This window comes from Adiantum capillus-veneris, chromosome 15 (genome assembly GCF_014529385.1).
Source record: "Adiantum capillus-veneris isolate H3 chromosome 15, ASM1452938v2, whole genome shotgun sequence".
Lineage (NCBI taxonomy): Eukaryota > Viridiplantae > Streptophyta > Polypodiopsida > Polypodiales > Pteridaceae > Adiantum > Adiantum capillus-veneris.
This window is the reverse complement of record NC_140945.1, coordinates 113,309,285-113,326,590: the sequence shown is the minus strand read 5'-3', so window position 1 is coordinate 113,326,590 and position 17,306 is coordinate 113,309,285.

Genomic DNA, 17,306 nt, shown 5'->3' with positions numbered 1-17,306 from the left:
AATGTGTGGTATGTCAAAAGACAAAATTTGATAGAGGGAAGCAACTTGGATTGCTTCAACCCTTGCCAATCCCTAATTCACCATGGGAGAGCATATCCATGGATTTTATCTTTGGATTGCCTAAGTCTATCCATGGGAATATGGGAATATGGACGATAGTAGACAGGTTCAGTAAACAAGCTCATTTTATACCTGTCAAAAAGACTATCAAAGCCCATCAAATGGCAACCCTCTTCATTTCACAAATTTTCAAGTACCATGGCTTGCCAATGTCCATAGTGTCGGATAGAGATCCTAGAATGACCAGTAATTTCTGGAAGGGTCTCTTTGAGAATTTAGGAACAAGGCTAAACTTCTCTTCGGCCTATCATCCACAAACTGATGGCCAAAGTGAAATAGCTAACCTAACTATTCTCGATCTACTAAAAGCCTATGTAACGGAAGTAGATCAAAGATCCCAATGGGAGAAGTACTTACCCTTAGTAGAGTATGCTTACAATAACACTGTACATACTTCTACAGGAAAAGCACCTTTCGAGGTAATTGAGGGAAGATCAAAAAGTCCCTTGCTACTTAAGGTACATGGGAAGATCTTCGCTGCAGATGAGTATAGCCGAGACCTACAAGAATCTTTCCAAAAGATTAAGGATGCTATCTCTATCTCACAGCAAAGGCAAAAGGCTGCTGCTGACAAGCACAGAAGAGCCCAAACCTTTAAAGAAAACGATTGGGTCTTGTTAAAGTTTCCCAAGGCTCGATTAAGGCACACGACGGGCAAGAATCCTACGGGCCACCAAAAGTACTATGCTAAACTAGCAAAAAGGTACTATGGTCCCTTCCAGATTCTTAGGCCAATCAATGAGATGGCCTATCAACTTAAGTTGCCCAATCATTGGCTCATACACAATGCTTTTCATGTGAGCCTCTTGAAGCCTTACAAAGGAGAGCCACCTCAAGAACCAACTATTGAAGACCCACCGGAGATCGAGGACCACGAGGAGGTGCTGCAGCCCGAGTCCATTCTCCGACATGAAGACAAGGTATTAAGAGGCGGTAAGACTATCCGACGATATCTTATTAAGTTTAAGAATTATCCTTTTGAAGATGCTAGATGGATGCAAGGCATACAATTAAAGGATAACCTAAACCTTGTCAATGCTTACAATGCTTCCCAAGAGTAAGCAAATGTACAAAATGTTAAAAATGAACAAAAATTTTTGTCTTATAAGACTCTCTTTTTCTTAACTTGTGCACAAAAATGAAGTAGTATGCATGCTTAGATCAAGTTTGCGGAGACGACGTCTCCCGAACACCAAGTAGAGCTTGTCACTCTACTATGGAAGACTGATAGGACTAATGTGCAGACATGCTTGCGGCAGCCTCAGGCTCTCAAGCGCCAAATGGACTAGTCATCCATTATGGAATGATGTCGTAGGGTAACATAGGGATCCTCTACCCGCTAAGAAAAGGACTCATGCATATGCTTTATCTTCTCTACACCATAGTCGAGGACGACTATGATTTCCAGAGAGAGGTAATGTCATAATAATCAATATCTAATTCTCCTAAATGATTTTCTCATATTAAACTGATCATTTAATGTGGGGAAGTGCCAAGGGAGAAAAAGCTAGAATATTGGTTAAGTTAGCAGACCGGCCACAGTAGGGATCCAAAGTAGGGAAAATAGGGATCCAAAGGGGGGGCCATCTGCAAAAGAGCCATGTGAAACAATGGGCCAAAAAGACCCTAAGGTTCAGCCCATTAAGACTTCCAAAATGCTAAGGTTCCAAAATTCAAAGGTTGTGTCCAAAGGTTGACCCTAGGGAAAATTGGATGCTTAGTGTGAGCTCAAAAAGTCTTTGCATATCCCTACATGGGAGGGGGCGAGCCCCAAAGCTAGGGGATGAGAGAGAAAGCTACACACACACACACACAGGCTCCCTTTACACAAAGGGAATGAGGGACACATGTCAGCTCCCTAGGCCAGATGCCCACAAGGTGTGCCCAATTCCTATTGGAAGACCCTTGAAGTGGACCAATGAGAATTAGGCTAGAGTAAATCTAGTTTAATTAATTTAAAAACATTTAATAAAAGAACCAATAAGAATTAAGTGTCCTAGAAGACTATTGGGCAGTCTCCCAAAGGGTCCAATGAGCATTCAGGAGCCCCATGGCTTGCCTGATTCCTATTGGCCAGGAGGCAAAGGGGTCCAATGAGAGTTTAGTTTAATTATTTAATTACCTAAAGCTCTCACAAAAGGGGAAAGGGGGGACACATGTCAGAAGGCTATCACTTATGCTGCTTAATCCCTATTGGCTTGACCTGGGGAGGTCCAATGAGGCAAAAGCCAGCCTAACTTAGCAGCTAGGGCTCGCCCAAGAGAGAGAGGGGGCTGATTTTTGCTTGGCATTGACACACACACTCTCACACTTGACCATGTGTGAAGGGGAAAATACTCTATCTCCTCCCAAGCTTTAATGGAGAGCTCATCACCTACTCCAAGCTTGTGAGATAGAAGCCTACATCAACACTCTCTTGGCATGTGGATGCAAATCCAACCAAGAGCCAAGCTTCAATGCATGCTCATCTTCTCTACCAAGCTAATTACTAAGCTAAGCTATGCTAATATGAGTGATTATGTGAGGAGATGTACTTCTTTCTCGTAAGATACTTCTTTTTCCTCTCAATCTACTCTCATACCCTGCTAGCTCTCACCATCTTCGAAGGTGTGTGAGGTCTTGGGTCTGAGAACGGGGATAATTCAAGTTGTGTTTGATTAAGTGTTTTGCTTGGTGTATGAAGCTTCCATCTTCATTGCACTAGCTCGACTTGAAGGAACACAAAGAATTGTATTGTACAATGTCTCTCTTGATGGGAGAAACCATAATACAAAGCCTTTTGGAGGGGGGACCGGCTCCATGCAAATCCGGTCCTCAACTGTTGTCAATAGCTTAATTGCTCTCTCTTTTGAAAGTATTGTCGATGCTATCTAACTAGGTGTTATGCTTTTTGTTGCTCTCTCCACCCAAGCACTCTTGTAATTCTCATTAGGAATCAACTCTAATGAAATGCTCACTATGTTCATGCTAATTTCCGCTACACATAAGATTTTAGGCCATTAAATGTTACAAAATGCATGCGCGTACAAAATGCTTTTCGAAAGCCCAACTTAAGTGTACACAAAATTCCATGTCTGTGAATCTTAATGAGTGATGTGATGTGCGATGAGAGAAAACACATAAGAGTTGTATTCAAAATACAAAAATAATGCCACGGAATAGAGACACAAGTATCAATCACCTTTTTATGAAGTACTAGCAATTTAAATTCGAACAAATTGTACTTGATAGTGATTGATATGTACTATTTAAGACTATGAAAGAGTCAGAACCAAGCGAATAGAGGTGGTTGAGGAGTCAGAACCAAGCGAATAGAGGTGGTTGAGGGGTCTCTGCGACCTCTATTCACTTGATTCTGACCTTATGAGGCCCTAGGATTAAGATATAGCACTTTTTAAGCCCACGGATGCATCCAGAACGTCCAAAAACCATAGGATAGCTCTTTAGAAAATCTGACGTCTCTAGCTCAAGATATAGCATTTTTAAGCCTAGGGCCTCATGAGGTCAGTACTAAGCGAATAGAGGCCCTTGAGGGTCTCAAGGGCCTCTATTCGCTTAGTACTGACCTCATGAGGCCCTAGGCTTAAAAATGCTATATCTTGAGCTAGAGACGCTAGATTTTAGTGTTCTAAAGAGCTATCCTATGGTTTTTGGACGTTCCGGATGTAGCCGTGGGCTTAAAAAGTGCTATATCTTAATCCTAGGGCCTCATAAGGTCAAAACCAAGCGAATAGAGGTCCCAGAGACCCCTCAAGCACCTCTATTCGCTTGGTTCTGGCTCCTTCATAGTCTTAAATAGTACCTATCAATCACTATGAAGTACAATCTGTTAGAATTTAAATTGCAAGTACTTCATAAAAAGGTGATTGATACTTGTGCGAGATGCACAAGTACAAGTACTTCACTTTATATGATAGCAACAACGGGTCATAAAAAGGCATTTGGCGCTTGTCCCATATGTCATTATCAAGCGTCTTACTTTTCTGATGATAGTGACAATTTCACCAAAATGGTTTTCATGGATATTTTCAAAATGAGAAAAAATGTTTTTTCAACGTAACGTTAGCCTTCTTTCTATTGGCTAACGAGCATTCTCTCACTAGATTTGAAAGGCCCAAAAATGAGTCCATTTCTTTTCTAATGTATTACAACAAAAAAATAATATTAATATATATGCAAGCCCATGCCATGAAGTAGTGCCATGTATAAAAATCCATGGAAAGAACTTACCTAAGGAGTGCATCTACACTTGCATTGATCCAACCAAAATTTTCTTACAAGTTGAGGACTTCCAATGATGCTCGGAGCACCGAGTACTGTGCATGTAATGGAAATTTCCTATGAACTTTAAGAATAGCGGAATTAAGATAATTAGAGTGAGAATTTTTGTGAGGTTACTTTGAGAACATAGAGAGTGAACTTAATTGATGGTAGCAACATGAACATAGTACTTAATTAACATGACATGAACAATACTTTTGCAAGAGAGAGAGTATTAGAGAACATGACAATAGTTGATGACCGGATTTACTTGGAGCCGGTCGCCCCTCAAAAAGGCGTTTGTATTATGAATTCTCCCATCATGAGAGACTTGGTACCATACAATCTTTGTGTTCGTTGTGACCTTGGTGATGCTATGAAGATGGAAAGCTTCATGGATTATGAGCATAACATAAACTTTGCAAAAAAACATCAACTATCCCAAGCCTCAGTTCCAAGGCTTCAAACACCTTCGAAGGTGGAGAGAGCTAGGGAGAAATGAGGGTAGTGAAGAGGAAGAAGAATCATCCATAGGAGAAAGAAATAGTTTCTCACTTATCATCACTCTTCAAGCTTGAATCATGGATCTTGGTCGGATTTGCATTCCATAGCCAAGAGTGTTGGTGTACGCTCTCCGCTTGTCAACAAGCTTGGAAAAGAAGATGGAGCTCTTGCACTTTGCACTCCACACAATGAGAGAATGTGTGTGTGTGTGTGTGTGTGGGAAAGTATATCCCCCTCTCATGCTTGGTCCACACCACTCTCTCTCTCTCGTATTATTTGATTATTTCATTTGATTAAGCATAAAAATCACCTCCAGATTTGGGCAAGGCTCCCACAACCACTTTAAGCATCTTAGCACCTCATGCTTGGGTAGGACTGCCACCGCAAGGTTATCCCTAGATTGCGTAAGATCAAAGGACTTTTTAACACTACTTTTTGGAGGTCTTCAATGAAGCTAACCCTAAGGTCTTTTAAGCTCCATTAGATGCACGTTGCTCTATAATAGACTACCTCCTTTTGGACCCCTATTGAGTGTTAGGAAATAAGACGTAGCTAAATAGATAATTGAGTAGATTACTTAATGGAGAGAGACAGATTTATATACACGAGATTATAGAGTAGAGAGAGAGAGAGAGTACACACGATATACGTGGTTCACCCAATGTGGGCTACGTCCACGGGAAAGCAGCCACTCAATGGCTTTAGTACTTCAAAACAAGAAGTAGTTTACAAAGGGATTATACCCTTAATGGAGCTCCCGCCTTGCTTCACTCTCACCACCTCACACTCACCTTGTTGCATCAACTTCACACTATGAAATGTGTGTAGAAATGGCCTCCTTTTATAGGCCAAAAGGGCTGCCCTCTCTTATGAGAGACAGCCATGTGTAGCCACCTTGTGCGAATAAGTCCAAATCGGACCCTCCAATCCGCCCATGTGTGGCCGCCCTTGAGAAGACAAGTCCGCTTTTGAATTCGGCCACCTGCCACCGGCCACCGGCCATAGACTTCCGACCACCGGCCATCGGCCATTGACTACTGGCCACCGGCCAACCGACCGGTTGTTTTCCGACCACTTTCCGGCCGCGGTCCGGCCATAATATTCCGGCGAAAACTAACGAAGGATATGTGTCCAAAGACACAAGAGGAGATAGCCTATATGTCTAAAGTTCCATATGCTGCAGAGGTAGGTTCTCTAATGTATACTCTGGTCTGGACAAGGCCAGACATTGCACATGCAGTGGGAGTTGTGAGTAGGTTCATGGACAACCCAGGTAAAGAGCATTGGCAAGCTCTGAAGTGGATACTTAGGTATCTAAAAGCGACAACAACAAATGCTTTGTATTTTGGAGGAACTGATATTTTTCTAGAGGGGTATGCTGATGCAGATATGGCAGGTGACAAAGATACTCAAAGGAGCACTACTGGCTATGTGTTCACGGTTGGAGGCACAGCAGTAAGCTGGGCTTCAAAGCTGCAAAAAGTGATTTCACTTTCTACCACGGAATCAGAGTATGTAGTGAGGCGGTCCGGGGCGGGCAACAAGAGAGGCGACCTCTAAACACCCCTCAAGGCTCCCATGCTGCTCAATTGGGGCTGGGGCAACCACAAGCACAACACAACAACAAACCCACAGCCAAACCCAAACAAGATAGGGGCACCACCTAGTTATGGTATGCGAACTAGGACGCAAGAGAGATTTTGGCACAACCAAGAAGATGCACCACACAACACACACAAGTAACCTCACACCAAGACACACATGAAATGGATCAGAGAAAGCTAGAGCAAAGGGAAGAGAGAGAGGAAAGGATCTTGCGTAATACCTTATTTGTGACTTGCAAATGCAGATGGTTCGTTATGATGCTATCATAGAACTTGTACAAAACTCACTCAATGCTTAGTGATTGCTAAACATTGCCAAAACACACACACACTGTCTTAGGGTGTGGGAGACCTCTCACCACAATACCCTCTTACAATGGACAAAAAAATGGCAATGAAAAACACACATAAAACACTTTCTAAAATCAAGATCAACAGATAAAAACTCATAATACACAAGTCACCTTGAATTCACCAAACGTATTGCACAAATGGAAGGACGAAGATTTGAACGTCGAATCACGCCTTTGATGCACCAAAATTCAATTTATTGATGATGAAGGAGCATATACAATAGTGGTTTTGAGATTTGTGGAACTCACGCTCTCTCACTTACAATGTGTAGCTTGAAGGCTTCTCTCACACAAAGAGTGAAGCTCACAAGTGGTTGCTACACCTAAGTCTCTCCTCACGCATAGAGTGTTGGGGTGCTATGTGAGATATTGGAGGTTGTTTTACAAGAAGGAGAGGGGCCTATTTATAGGTTGGAGACCCCTCATTAAGATTATTGGAAATCCTAATTTACAAGCTAACAAATCAGGATTATGATTTTTTTGAATATCAAAACATTGTGGGCCTTCTTTGTCTGCTTGAGTCATGGGTGTGGGCTCAAAAGAGAGCATTATTGATGGTAGATAAGGTAAAAGTAAGTAAGGAGAGAGAAAGAGAGAGAGAGTGTTACTATACACATGTCTTGAGGTGAGGTGTCTTTTATGGTTAGGTCAATGCTATTTTGTGTTAGTAATGTAGTCGTTAGTAATCACTAGAAAGTTAATGTTACATTTACAATGGGTAGAGTGAGTTGATTTGATGAAGGAAGAGGGGTGAATTAAAAGAGAGTCATTGAGATGGTGAAGCTTTGAAGAAGCTTGAACTCACCCTTGTGTAGATTGTGGAAAAAATTACAGCTGGTCTTCTTCTTCTTCTTCGCTTCTTTACGCCGCCACCACGGTTGACCACCACGATGAAAAGAGGATTTGTTGATGAAAAATCCTCAATTTGCAGAAGTTATCATGGTTAAGATGCTGAATTTTAGATATTTTTAGGAGAGGTAAATGAAATTGTAACATAGAAGCAATAGAGAGAGACATGGAGAGGGTGTATGTATGTAGAGGTTTATAAAAGAACTATAGGGATGAGAGAGAAGGGTAATGGTGAAGAGGGTGGGAGAAGCCATGGAAATTGCAGGTTTGAGTGAGGGAAGGAGAGAGAGGGATGGGTAAGAGTGAGTAGGTGTGTGGAAGGGTGAGAGAAGACTAAGGGCTACTTGTGAGAAAAGTGGGCAGACTGGGGTCCACTCAAAAAATCATAGCTCATCGCTGGTAGCTCCAAAAATCATGAAAAACTTTGAGGTGATTATTCAGAGCGTGGGCTACATTTTCTCTTTTGACCACCGCTCCAAATTCAGAGTGGAGATAGGTGCCAAAATTCTCACCAAAAAGCCTGTTTTTTATGCCTGCAAAAGTCTTTTAGTGGCCCCCTCCTTTGTTGAATTTGTACAATGCATCCAAGAGTGAGCCCCTCCTTTGTCATATTATAATACAAAGCATCCAAGTTGCCCTTGACCCATGCATGGAGAAGGATTATTGGTGAATAAAGAAATATATACATGGTGGGACTAGTGTATGGACTATTCATGGACTTTAGCTCAATGAGCACATGGTGTTAAAATAATGAGTAAAAATAATAATAAAAATATGGAAGAGTTATGGATATGGAAAGATATTGGAATCATATGATATGGTCCCTCCTTGAATTATTTTGGGTGAAAGAGGAAAAGGTATGCAAGTAAATAATATAATAAAAGTAACCAATGAGTAGAAATCAATTTTTTGTTTTCATGAGGGTGAGGTTGAAAATGTGGGAGTGATTTGTATAAAGAAAAAATATGAGGTTAGAGTATGTACATATTGGCAAAAAATATAATTATGGTATAAGAGGATGAAAGAAGGTGTACATAGGTTTAATAAAACACACACCTAAGTAGAAATATTTAAATAAAATACCAAAATAATTATAAAAAATCCCTATATTTAGGCCATATATACAATGAAATATTTACACACAAAGAGGCCATAATCTACTTTTATTTTTTTATTTTTTTTATTTTTTTTGGCTCAACTAGCGTAGTGACTAGCTAGCTGAGGGTTTTTAAGAAGATACGGGAAAAGCCCCCTAACTCACACACGCCTATGTACAGTGAAATGGTAGGGATAGCCATAGCGTTTGGGTGAATTTGGTAGGGTGGAGTAACTTACTATGGCAATTATGGAGTGCCGAAAAACGGCTATCATTAGCCCTCCCCTAGGATGATGGTATATTCATGTACCATCATAGAGCATCTTTTCCAAAGAGAGTGCTTCAGAGTCCTTGACGAAATCTTCATTGTTTGGCCCCTCAGAATTTTGGCTGGAGTTACACTCATGCTTCATGTAACAATACTTACATGAGACAGCGGCCTTTGGACAGATCTTCTGTAGATCCTTTGGTAGAAGGCGACTCAAATAGGGCTTCAAGCTATACCCGTTTACCTTCCTGGAGTGCTCTTTACCATTCAAGTCCATAAGCTGATAGTAACTAGAATTGAAAGCCTTCTTGACTATGTATGGCCCTTGCCATCTAGTTTCAAACTTGGCATCAAAACGATTGTCAAGTCGATTGTCATACCTTAGCACAAGCTCTCCTTCCTTGATGCCTTTGTCCTTCAGTTTCTTGTCGTGCGTTTCTTTCGCTTGTGTGGCTTTCCTCTTGTAGCACTCATATGGTGCTTCTCTTTTCCACTCAAGCTCCACTAACGTACGAAGTCGATGCATCCATACCTCTTGATCATCTTGTGCTCCTTTGCGATGAAGTCGCATTGTTGGAATGTTGAGCTCGATAGGCTGCAAAGCCTCTTGACCATAGACCAAGTGAAATGGTGTGAACTCCGTGGCTTCCCTATATGTGGTTCGATATGCCCACAAGGCACCATCCAAGAAGTCATCCCATAATTTTGTTTTGTTTTGCACTATCTTTCTAATGTTTCCTGCAATGACACCATTAGCCTTCTCCACCAAACCATTTGACTGTGTGTAGTATGGTGTGCTATGACGATGTAGAATGTGAATCTCTTCACAAACTTCTGTGAGCAAGCCCTTCCTAAACCCTGGACCATTATCAGAAACAATCTCCAAAGGTGTGCCAAATCTGCAACAAATGTGATTGTACACAAACTTGCTAACTCTCCTCTCATTCACTCTTGCCACACTTTGAGCTTCCACCCACCTAGTCATATAGTCTACAGCCACTAGAATGTAGAGTTTACCATTTTTTGTCCTAGGCAGAGGACCCATAGCATCAATGCTCCACTTTCCAAAGGGTCCATTTGCAAGCACTATTTGCCTCGGGCCATGCACCAACCTTCTATTTCCATTTATCTGACAATTGTGACAGCTTTTACACCAATGTTGAACATCCACATGCAAGCTTGGCCAAACATACCCCGCAAGCAAAATCTTCTTCACAGTTGATTCTTGGACAAAATGACCACCACATGCCTCTTCATGCAAACCTTTTAGAATGGCTGGAATTTCCTCGATAGTTGGTACTCTTCTGCACACTTGATCCTTCCCTCTTTGATAGAGGGAGCCTTCTAGGAAGAGATAGAAACTTGCCTTCTGCATGAGTCTCCTCTTCTAAGCCTTCGTGAAGTCTTGTGGAAACTCACCCTCCAAAATGTAGCCAATAATGGGAGCCAATGACTCCAATCCCTGGTATCTCGGTTGCTTGACAGCTGCTACCACCATGATGACTTGCACTTCTCTCTCAACACATATAACTGCTTGTTGTGCAAGTAAATCGGCATCTTCATTTTGTTTCCTCGGAATATGATATAGTTGCACTTCTTCAAACTGATTAAACATCCTACGAATGGCATGAACTTTTGTCCTTAAGCTTTCATTCTTGCATGCCCAAATGCTTAAAATCTGTTTAACAATGAGAAGTGCATCTCCCTTTACCATGAGACGTTTTATCCCTTGGCCAATGCACATCTTCAAACCATGAAGTAGTGTGTCGTATTCTGCTTCATTATTGCTAGTTGAACCTGGTAGATTGACCTTCTCTTTCATGACCACCTCTCCACTTGGGTTGAGCAACACTAGCCCTCCCCCTGCTTTCCCTATGGCTCGTCGAAAAGCTCCATCAAAGAACAAGGTAAAAGCATTGGGAATACTTTTTGGTGGTGGCAATGGTAGGGTCTTTACTTGAGGCACCTTAATTTCCTTCTCATGTACCCTATAAGTGAGAATCCCTGCCAATTGTGCACGCACACTATCTTCTACTTTGAAAGAGTATTGGAACTCTTGCAACTCCATAATCCACTTTGAGATCCTAGTACTAAGATTCATTTGAGATGACACCCAAGAGAACAAATTTTATGCAGTGAGAATTACAAGTACTCACTCTTGCTTGTACAAGTAGTAGTCATCTAAGTATTTTTGCGTATGAGAAACAATGTCTTGCCATAATTTCTGAGTGTTTTGGGGATCAAAGAAGTATTTCTTGAAACGATTCAAAACTTCCGTGTAATTCCCTTTAGCTTCCTCAGGCAAAGAGTCAAACCAAGTGCTAGCATCTTTCCTAAGAACCACCTCAAACATTTCTACACGTTCTTGATCAGTTACTATCCTCTTGATACGGCAAGACATCTTGAAACTCGCTAGAAATAATTCTGCATCCTCTCCAGGCTCTCCAAAGAAAAGAGGATATCCAGACATTTGGCGTTGGCTCTCCATTGAATTGATTTCAAAGTGACGCGTTTTTGTTTTTTCTTTCTTTAAAAGATTTACACAATAATATTTTCTAAATTGCAATCTATTCTACAACAAAATAAAAATATTCACATCAAATGACCTGTGATAATCAATAAGAGGTAGAATGACAGGGTTTGGTGACGCGAGAATTTCTCCTACTCTTTGGGCACCAAACATGAATACCATACGTTGTTGAAAATGGATTTTTCTACTAATACCAATGTTTACTCTAATGTGTGGAGTCAAATGAAAGGGAAAAACCTGTATTCCTGGGCCATTATCCATGGTCTATGCATGACCTAATTCTTAAAACAAAACAAAAATATAGACGTCCAAACTAAGGTCGTACCTAATGAGAGGCAAAATAAAAGGATTTACTGATGCGTTTATCTCTACCAACCTAAGAGGACCTAAAATTCTACGAATTACTCGCTGAAATTGCAACTTAGTACTAACAATTATGTGTACCTTTTGCCTTGCAATGGGAATGAAGGGATCATACAAATTCTCGTGATTCATGCAAGCAACTTGATTATGCTAAAGGTTGAGCCTTCACAAAACATACACAAGCCTGTCCTCAGTGGGGGTACCAAAATTGAGGCGGTCCGGGGCGGGCAACAAGAGAGGCGACCTCTAAACACCCCTCAAGGCTCCCATGCTGCTCAATTGGGGCTGGGGCAACCACAAGCATAACACAACAACAAACCCACAGCCAAACCCAAACAAGATAGGGGCACCACCTAGTTATGGTATGCGAACTAGGACGCAAGAGAGATTTTGGCACAACCAAGAAGATGCACCACACAACACACACAAGTAACCTCACACCAAGATACACATGAAATGGACCAGAGAGAGCTAGAGAAAAGGGAAGAGAGAGAGGAAAGGATCTTGCGTAATACCTTATTTGTGACTTGCAAATGCAGATGGTTCGTTATGATGCTATCATAGAACTTGTACAAAACTCACTCAATGCTTAGTGATTGCTAAACATTGCCAAAACACACACACACTGTCTTAGGGTGTGGGAGACCTCTCACCACAATACCCTCTTACAATGGAAAAAAAATGGCAATGAAAAACACACATAAAACACTTTCTAAAATCAAGATCAACCGATAAAAACTCAAAATACACAAGTCACCTTGAATTCACCAAACGTATTGCACAAATGGAAGGACGAAGATTTGAACGTCGAATCACGCCTTTGATGCACCAAAATTCAATTTATTGATGATGAAGGAGCATATACAATAGTGGTTTTGAGATTTGTGGAACTCACGCTCTCTCACTTACAATGTGTAGCTTGAAGGCTTCTCTCACACCAAGAGTGAAGCTCACAAGTGGTTGCTACACCTAAGTCTCTCCTCACGCATAGAGTGTTGGGGTGCTATGTGAGATATTGGAGGTTGTTTTACAAGAAGGAGAGGGGCCTATTTATAGGTTGGAGACCCCTCATTAAGATTATTGGAAATCCTAATTTACAAGCTAACAAATCAGGATTATGATTTTTTTGAATATCAAAACATTGTGGGCCTTCTTTGTCTGCTTGAGTCATGGGTGTGGGCTCAAAAGAGAGCATTATTGATGGTAGATAAGGTAAAAGTAAGTAAGGAGAGAGAAAGAGAGAGAGAGAGAGAGAGTGTTACTATACACATGTCTTGAGGTGAGGTGTCTTTTATGGTTAGGTCAATGCTATTTTGTGTTAGTAATGTAGTCGTTAGTAATCACTAGAAAGTTAATGTTACATTTACAATGGGTAGAGTGAGTTGATTTGATGAAGGAAGAGGGGTGAATTAAAAGAGAGTCATTGAGATGGTGAAGCTTTGAAGAAGCTTGAACTCACCCTTGTGTAGATTGTGGAAAAAATGACCGCTGGTCTTCTTCTTCTTCTTCGCTTCTTTACGCCGCCGCCACGGTTGACCACCACGATGAAAAGAGGATTTGTTGATGAAAAATCCTCAATTTGCAGAAGTTATCATGGTTAAGATGCTGAATTTTAGATATTTTTAGGAGAGGTAAATGAAATTGTAACATAGAAGCAATAGAGAGAGACATGGAGAGGGTGTATGTATGTAGAGGTTCATAAAAGAACTATAGGGATGAGAGAGAAGGGTAATGGTGAAGAGGGTGGGAGAAGCCATGGAAATTGCAGGTTTGAGTGAGGGAAGGAGAGAGAGGGATGGGTAAGAGTGAGTAGGTGTGTGGAAGGGTGAGAGAAGACTAAGGGCTACTTGTGAGAAAAGTGGGCAGACTGGGGTCCACTCAAAAAATCATAGCTCATCGCTGGTAGCTCCAAAAATCATGAAAAACTTTGAGGTGATTATTCAGAGCGTGGGCTACATTTTCTCTTTTGACCACCGCTCCAAATTCAGAGTGGAGATAGGTGCCAAAATTCTCACCAAAAAGCCTGTTTTTTATGCCTGCAAAAGTCTTTTAGTGGCCCCCTCCTTTGTTGAATTTGTACAATGCATCCAAGAGTGAGCCCCTCCTTTGTCATATTATAATACAAAGCATCCAAGTTGCCCTTGACCCATGCATGGAGAAGGATTATTGGTGAATAGAGAAATATATACATGGTGGGACTAGTGTATGGACTATTCATGGACTTTAGCTCAATGAGCACATGGTGTTAAAATAATGAGTAAAAATAATAATAAAAATATGGAAGAGTTATGGATATGGAAAGATATTGGAATCATATGATATGGTCCCTCCTTGAATTATTTTGGGTGAAAGAGGAAAAGGTATGCAAGTAAATAATATAATAAAAGTAACCAATGAGTAGAAATCAATTTTTTGTTTTCACGAGGGTGAGGGTGAAAATGTGGGAGTGATTTGTATAAAGGAAAAATATGAGGTTAGAGTATGTACATATTGGCAAAAAATATAATTATGGTATAAGAGGATGAAAGAAGGTGTACATAGGTTTAATAAAACACACACCTAAGTAGAAATATTTAAATAAAATACCAAAATAATTACAAAAAATCCCTATATTTAGGCCATATATACAATGAAATATTTACACACAAAGAGGCCATAATCTACTTTTATTTTTTTATTTTTTTTATTTTTTTTGGCTCAACTAGCGTAGTGACTAGCTAGCTGAGGGTTTTTAAGAAGATACGGGAAAAGCCCCCTAACTCACACACGCCTATGTACAGTGAAATGGTAGGGATAGCCATAGCGTTTGGGTGAATTTGGTAGGGTGGAGTAACTTACTATGGCAATTATGGAGTGCCGAAAAACGGCTATCATTAGCCCTCCCCTAGGATGATGGTATATTCATGTACCATCATAGAGCATCTTTTCCAAAGAGAGTGCTTCAGAGTCCTTGACGAAATCTTCATTGTTTGGCCCCTCAGAATTTTGGCTGGAGTTACACTCATGCTTCATGTAACAATACTTACATGAGACAGCGGCCTTTGGACAGATCTTCTGTAGATCCTTTGGTAGAAGGCGACTCAAATAGGGCTTCAAGCTATACCCGTTTACCTTCCTGGAGTGCTCTTTACCATTCAAGTCCATAAGCTGATAGTAACTAGAATTGAAAGCCTTCTTGACTATGTATGGCCCTTGCCATCTAGTTTCAAACTTGGCATCAAAACGATTGTCAAGTCGATTGTCATACCTTAGCACAAGCTCTCCTTCCTTGATGCCTTTGTCCTTCAGTTTCTTGTCGTGCGTTTCTTTCGCTTGTGTGGCTTTCCTCTTGTAGCACTCATATGGTGCTTCTCTTTTCCACTCAAGCTCCACTAACGTACGAAGTCGATGCATCCATACCTCTTGATCATCTTGTGCTCCTTTGCGATGAAGTCGCATTGTTGGAATGTTGAGCTCGATAGGCTGCAAAGCCTCTTGACCATAGACCAAGTGAAATGGTGTGAACTCCGTGGCTTCCCTATATGTGGTTCGATATGCCCACAAGGCACCATCCAAGAAGTCATCCCATAATTTTGTTTTGTTTTGCACTATCTTTCTAATGTTTCCTGCAATGACACCATTAGCCTTCTCCACCAAACCATTTGACTGTGTGTAGTATGGTGTGCTATGACGATGTAGAATGTGAATCTCTTCACAAACTTCTGTGAGCAAGCCCTTCCTAAACCCTGGACCATTATCAGAAACAATCTCCAAAGGTGTGCCAAATCTGCAACAAATGTGATTGTACACAAACTTGCTAACTCTCCTCTCATTCACTCTTGCCACACTTTGAGCTTCCACCCACCTAGTCATATAGTCTACAGCCACTAGAATGTAGAGTTTACCATTTTTTGTCCTAGGCAGAGGACCCATAGCATCAATGCTCCACTTTCCAAAGGGTCCATTTGCAAGCACTATTTGCCTCGGGCCATGCACCAACCTTCTATTTCCATTTATCTGACAATTGTGACAGCTTTTACACCAATGTTGAACATCCACATGCAAGCTTGGCCAAACATACCCCGCAAGCAAAATCTTCTTCACAGTTGATTCTTGGACAAAATGACCACCACATGCCTCTTCATGCAAACCTTTTAGAATGGCTGGAATTTCCTCGATAGTTGGTACTCTTCTGCACACTTGATCCTTCCCTCTTTGATAGAGGGAGCCTTCTAGGAAGAGATAGAAACTTGCCTTCTGCATGAGTCTCCTCTTCTAAGCCTTCGTGAAGTCTTGTGGAAACTCACCCTCCAAAATGTAGCCAATAATGGGAGCCAATGACTCCAATCCCTGGTATCTCGGTTGCTTGACAGCTGCTACCACCATGATGACTTGCACTTCTCTCTCAACACATATAACTGCTTGTTGTGCAAGTAAATCGGCATCTTCATTTTGTTTCCTCGGAATATGATATAGTTGCACTTCTTCAAACTGATTAAACATCCTACGAATGGCATGAACTTTTGTCCTTAAGCTTTCATTCTTGCATGCCCAAATGCCTAAAATCTGTTTAACAATGAGAAGTGCATCTCCCTTTACCATGAGACGTTTTATCCCTTGGCCAATGCACATCTTCAAACCATGAAGTAGTGTGTCGTATTCTGCTTCATTATTGCTAGTTGAACCTGGTAGATTGACCTTCTCTTTCATGACCACCTCTCCACTTGGGTTGAGCAACACTAGCCCTCCCCCTGCTTTCCCTGTGGCTCGTCGAAAAGCTCCATCAAAGAACAAGGTAAAAGCATTGGGAATACTTTTTGGTGGTGGCAATGGTAGGGTCTTTACTTGAGGCACCTTAATTTCCTTCTCATGTACCCTATAAGTGAGAATCCCTGCCAATTGTGCACGCACACTATCTTCTACCTTGAAAGAGTATTGGAACTCTTGCAACTCCATAATCCACTTTGAGATCCTAGTACTAAGATTCATTTGAGATGACACCCAAGAGAACAAATTTTATGCAGTGAGAATTACAAGTACTCACTCTTGCTTGTACAAGTAGTAGTCATCTAAGTATTTTTGCGTATGAGAAACAATGTCTTGCCATAATTTCTGAGTGTTTTGGGGATCAAAGAAGTATTTCTTGAAACGATTCAAAACTTCCGTGTAATTCCCTTTAGCTTCCTCAGGCAAAGAGTCAAACCAAGTGCTAGCATCTTTCCTAAGAACCACCTCAAACATTTCTACACGTTCTTGATCAGTTACTATCCTCTTGATACGGCAAGACATCTTGAAACTCGCTAGAAATAATTCTGCATCCTCTCCAGGCTCTCCAAAGAAAAGAGGATATCCAGACATTTGGCGTTGGCTCTCCATTGAA